Source organism: Rana temporaria, chromosome 1, assembly GCF_905171775.1.
Source record: "Rana temporaria chromosome 1, aRanTem1.1, whole genome shotgun sequence".
In the NCBI taxonomy this organism is placed as follows: domain Eukaryota; kingdom Metazoa; phylum Chordata; class Amphibia; order Anura; family Ranidae; genus Rana; species Rana temporaria.
In genome coordinates, this window is record NC_053489.1 from 657181461 (window position 1) to 657187487 (window position 6027).

Sequence of the window (6027 nt, forward strand, 5' to 3'; positions counted from 1 at the left end):
CCTCTCACACCAAAGTAAGGCTAACTGTACTATCAAACGCAGCCACTGCGCCATCAAATGCTGCCACTGTGCCCATCAAACGCAGCCACTGTGTCCATCAAATAGTGCCACTGTAAGCCCCCCGCCCGCTCGCCGTCTGCCCAGCACTTACCCTGTCTCGGTGGCGCCGGGTGACACCTCCTCCCCTTTTCTCGTAGGCATCTAATCGTAGTGCCTGCCGTTTCAGCCAATCAGGTGACAGGTAACAGCCCAGTGCACCTGATTGGCTAAGAGGCGGTTCAGTGTTAGGAAAGCGAATATTAATTTGCTTTTCTAACACGCCTGGGTGAACTGCTTTGCGCTCGCAGTTCATAGTTACATAGTTACATAGTTACATAGTTAGTCAGGTTGAAAAAAGACACAAGTCCATCAAGTTCAACCACAAGAAATAAAACAATAATAATATCGTACAATCCCATACACCCAATTCTATACCCACAGTTGATCCAGAGGAAGGCAAAAAAAAAACAGCAGAGCATGATCCAATTTGCTACAGCAGGGGAAAAAATTCCTTCCTGATCCCCCGAGAGGCAATCGGATTTTTTCCCGGATCAACTTTACCTACAAATCTTAGTACTCAGTTATATTCTGTACATTTAGGAAAGAATCCAGGCCTTTCTTAAAGCACTTTACTGAGCTGGCCAGAACCACCTCTGCAGGGAATCTATTCTACATTTTCACAGCTCTTACTGTGAAGAATCCTTTCCGTATTTGGAGGTGAAATCTCTTTTCCTCTAGACGTAAAGAGCGCCCCCTTGTCCTCAGTGTTGACCGTAAAGTGAATAACTCAACACCAAGTTCACTATATTGTAGAATTAAGTAGAGGGATATAGTTCAATTCATATTTTTTTCTTCTACGGAAGAAAAGTTTACCCCTAAATATTTAAGAGCCTGCACTTCCCATTGAAAAGGGAAGTTATTTTCTAACATTTCTTTTTCTGTTGTTGACAATGTTATATTGAGACAACGAGATTTTGTAGTATGTACTTTAAAGTTGCTGTGCAAACCCAATTGTTCCAGTTCATAAAGAATATTCGGAAATGCTATTTTTGGATTAGATACATATATAAGCAAGTTGTCTGCAAAAATACTTAGTTTATGTGAATCATTGCCCACCTGGACTCCTTGAATTGAGAGATTTGATCATAGAGCTACAGCCACATGTTCCATGGCCAAGATATATAAATATGGTGACAAAGGGCAACCTAGGATGACCACATTTTCAAGCTACCATTCAGGGACACCCTCCCTTCCCAAAAATCAGCCTTTGCTGTAACGAATCACAGCACAGTGATTGGACACAAGAGGCGGGATTTATGATTTCTCCAATCACAAGCAGGGGGTGGGATTGTGCTCCTCCAGGCATTCCCGACCAGGACAAGTACTGTCAGTGAGTAAAGCGGTGATGTGGTAGCCTTTTTTGGGGGCATTCGATTTGCCCGGGGGGGGTGGCTGTGTCAGTTTCATTCCGGGACACTGTATTGTCTTGGAATTAATGTGCCCGGGACAGACCTGCAAAATGCGGGACTGTCCCGGGCAATCCGGGACACGTGGTCACCCTAGGGCAACCCTGGTGTGTCCCATTAGAGATTTTAATGGACGAGGATAGTGTCCCATTGACCTTTATTCTTGCTGAAGGGGCAATATAAAGGGCCATTATTTTCTGTATGAATTCCCCTGGTAGTCCAACCTGTTCTAAAGTTGCTACCATGAATTTCCAGTCTAAACGATCAAAAGCCTTCTCCGCATCTAGGGAGAGAAGATAAAGCAGACTATTTGATCTCCAAGCCTGCTCTATCAGTAAGCCTGTCTTTAAGATATTATCCCACGCTTCCCTATTTGGTACAAATCCCACCTGATCTAGTCCTACTGTATTAGAGATGGAATCACTCTGTTTGTAAACGTGCAGCTAGTAATTTTGCGTACATTTTTAAATCCAAGTTTATCAAAGAAATGGGCCGGTAGCTAGAGTACTGTGTAGGGTCTTGTTCTGGTTTTGCTATGAGAGTGATATATGCCTCCTGTGCCTGTTTAGTAAATGGACTATCTAGTTTCATTTTGTTAAATAAATGACCCAAGATTGGACAGAGAGTCTCTCTGAATTGCTTGTAGAATATACCTGGGAATCTATCAGGCCCAGGACTTTTACCTGGTTTCAGAGATTTGACGACCTGAATGATTTCTAATGCTGTAAAAGGGGTCAGAAGGCTTTTTTCCTTCTCCTCCGACAAGCTGGGTAGTCCTATGTTCTGAATGTACTCATGAAGTTGAGGACAACTAGGGCGATCTGTGGTTATTATACTAGGATCCTTTAAATTATATGAGGATTAATAATCATAGAAAGTCAAAGCTATTTGTTCAGTGGCATATACAGGACCACACTTATTTCCGTATTCATAAAGAACATGTTGCGCACATTCCTTATGTTTCACAAAGCCCTGATCAAGCAAGGCGTACAATTCAGATCTCTTCTGTTGAATGAGTTGAAAAGTAGAGTCCTCTATATTATGTTTATGTTTCAATTCTAGTTCTATTCTCTATACTTACCTGGCAGGGGAGACACCATGATCATGAAGGTGGTTCTCCCAGGGCAAGGCACGGCTATTGCACACTCTAGGCCGTGCTGATCGTGGTTGTCTTCCCTGCCGCTTCTCGGCCTTTTGGCTGGGACTGGGTGTGGTATCTGTCCTTATCAGTTGTCAGCGGAGCGCTGAAGCACCTCCTACATTGGGAGGGTGGATGCAATCCAATGACGTCATTGCACCTGGAAGGATGGTTTCAGCAGGGACTACGCTGTGCTGCCCGACAGAATACTGGGGGCCGGCCCGTGGTTGAGTCTGAGCCATCTGGAAGGGTGCCCCTGGTGAGGATGGGTGCTGTGCTTGGTCTTGGTCTTTTTGCCGAGTTCTAGTCTGGCCTTCTGGCTGGCTGGTGTAAGTGCTATCTCTGTCAGCGATCCGGTTGGAGGAGCTGGTAATGCCCTGTGGTAGGACGGGGCAGAGCCATGCAAATCCGCTGGGTTGACGGAGGGTCTGGAGGGGCTAGTATTGGTGGAGGCTGTTACCTGAGCGGCAGTTCTCCCCAAGAAAACCTTGAAGGGCTCTCTAGCTGGCAGGGGTGGAGGGCTGCACTGGCAGGTCGGGGGGTCGGATATGGAACGAAAAGCCTATGGTGCATGTGCCCCTGGAGTGGCAGTCCAGGGGTATCTGAAGATCACTGTGTGTGAGGGACACATTGATTTAAGATACCACGTTCACTGCACCAGATACACGCTTTTTTTAGCACCTGCCTCCTGAGCCGGGCCTTTTGGCTAGGACCGGAGGAATTTTTTATTCCTGGCCGGAGGGCCTGGTCATTGTTTCACCACAATGGCCACTTCTTTCACTCTCCTCTCCACTATCCCTTCCCCCACTTTATTTTATTTAAGCCTGTGTTTGTCACTTTTTTGTCTTTTTTTGTTGTGCACGTTTTGTCACTGTGTGATTAGTAGGGTGCGGGTCCTCGGGCCAGCCCTGAACGTCTTGGGAGTGGGTGGACATGGCCTTCTGGCTTAGTTCGCCTGCTCTCATGGGGTCTCCCTTCGGGGGAGCCCCACCTAGTACTGGGAGGGTTCTGTTTCGGCAGTCCCTCCGAGGAAGTTGGGTCCGTGTCAGCTTCGGTTGCTCAGACCACAGTACCTCAGTCCCCGTCTGGAGCCTAACGCCCCGGGGGATCAGGGTTTGGGTCCCTCTTCACAGGAGGACCACTTGACGTTGCACCCGTCTGCACGTTTTTGTGAACACTCTTTATGTGTGTGCACATCTTTTCTGCACCGGGTGGAGTTTTTTGGGTGTGTTCACACGCCATAGGCTTTTCAAAAAAAAAAAAAAAATGTTTCAATTCTAGTTCATGAATCTCTTCCAACAGAGAGACCATGGTGGAGGCCCTTTCCTTCTTAAATCTTGTACTGTGTGAAATGAATATTTCCCTCAATACGCACTTTAGTGCCTCCCACTTTGGGTAGAGCTGTTGTGTCATCTTTATGGTCATCAAAAAAAGCTGAATTTGTCTCCATGATGACCCCCACTGCCAACGGATCTTTTATTAGGTTCTTGTTTATTCTCTATGACTTTCGAGGGGTCAGGTAAGTAAACGGGGGGGGGAGGGGCTTGGGGGCCGCTAATCTGCAGATGTTTTTTCACCTTAACCTCCTAAGGCCTAGTACACACGAGAGGATTTATCCGCGGATACGGTCCAACGGACCGTTTCCGCGGATAAATCCTCTCAAGGATTTCCGCGGATTTGGATCCGATGGAGTGTACTCACCATAGGATCGAAATCCGCGCCGAAATCCCATTGTGATGACGTGTCGCGCCGTCGCCTCGATGATGACGCGGCGACGTTCGCGACGCTGTCATATAAGGAATTCCACGGATGCGTCGAATCATTACGACGCATGTGGGGGATCCATTCGGACGGATTGATCCGGTGAGTCTGTACAGACCAGCGGATCAATCCGTTGGGATGGATTCAAGCGGATAGATTTTAAAGCATGTCTTCAAATTTGTATCCGCTTGAAATCCATCCCAGGGGATAAAAATCTGCGGAAACAGATCCGCTGGATCGTACACACCAGGGGATCTATCCGCTGGAGCCGGTCCGCGGATCAATTCCAGCGGATGGATCCTCTCGTGTGTACGGGGCCTTAGCGGTATTCCCGAGTCTGGCTCGGGGTGAATTTTTCATACCAAAAGTGGTATCCCTGAGCCAGACTCGGGATAGCAATGCAGGATGCAGGGAGAATTACTTACCTCGTCCCTGGATCCTGCGATGTGTCCCCGCTGTGTGTGCGGGCTCCTCCGCTGTGTCTCCTCGCTTGATTCACAGTGCCGTAACGACGCACAGGGACGGAGATCGGCTCCAAATTCAAAAAGTGAAACACACAATACACATACAGTATACTGTAATCTTACAGATTACAGTACTGTATCAAATAATTACACACCTCCTTTGTCCCTAGTGGCCTGTCCAGTGTCCTGTATGCAGTTGTATATTATAATTACAGTTTTTTTCTGTCTGGAAACTGGAGATTGTCCATAGCAACCAAAAAGTGTCCCTTTATGTCATAAGTAGTTTCAGAGCAGCTAGAAAACAGCGATAATAAATTAGAATCACTTGCAGAATTGAGCGATAGCGATTTGTGGGGAAATTCATCATCAAACAATAAAAATAATGACAGCGATAATTCTGCAACTGAGCAAATGTCAGTGTTTTTGATTTGATTACATTATTGAATATTTTTTATTATAATTACATTATTATTTGTTATAATTATTTATAATCATTTATTATATTATAATTTATGATTTTGTTTTTTAAACGTTATCATACCCGGGATGTCTACTAGACTCTTGTTTGGACAGATTTAAGTGATTTATTCCTAAGAATTACAGGCCTACAATATAAAACGCCAAATTTCCATGCAAAATAATTGTACCGCTTTCAGCACCTAAAACCAAAAGGAATCATACCGCCGGAGAGGTTAATGCATAGAATGCATTAAGGTGAAAAAACCTTTAAGTCATCTCTCAGAGACCATGTAGTGGGTGTTATCGGAGCCGAGGACAGTTTGATATGAGTTTCCTGTAGCAACAGAATATTTACTTTTTGCTTATGCATATCATATAATATCTGTGATCTTTTCTGTGGCATATTCAGGCCTCTGACATTTAGAAATACAGAACAGGAAATTGCCTTGTTTACATAGGCATCTCCCCGTTCTGCCTCTCCATGCCGCGATTGCAGGCCACCGGTGACCGCTAGCCGTTGATCACGAAGTGATGTATGGGTACGTCGTTTTGCGCACCCATGCCACTTACTTTGCCAACGTATATCAGCGTGAGCTCGTCGGTAAGTGGTTAAATCAAACACAATGATTAGGGTCAAGCTCCTTATTGTAAACTTCATAGACATGGGGACCTTTGGCAAGAGTGGCAAGTTTATTCATTT

General features: G+C 45.6%; 1 non-coding gene across 1 annotated transcript; it reads left to right on the forward strand.

The window, feature by feature from the left end:
• The first annotated feature begins 2578 nt into the window (after positions 1-2578).
• On the forward strand, positions 2579-2737 carry LOC120925686. Its single transcript, XR_005746900.1, has one exon. It is a non-coding gene; the product is annotated as a U1 spliceosomal RNA (small nuclear RNA).
• The last annotated feature ends 3290 nt before the right edge of the window (positions 2738-6027 follow it).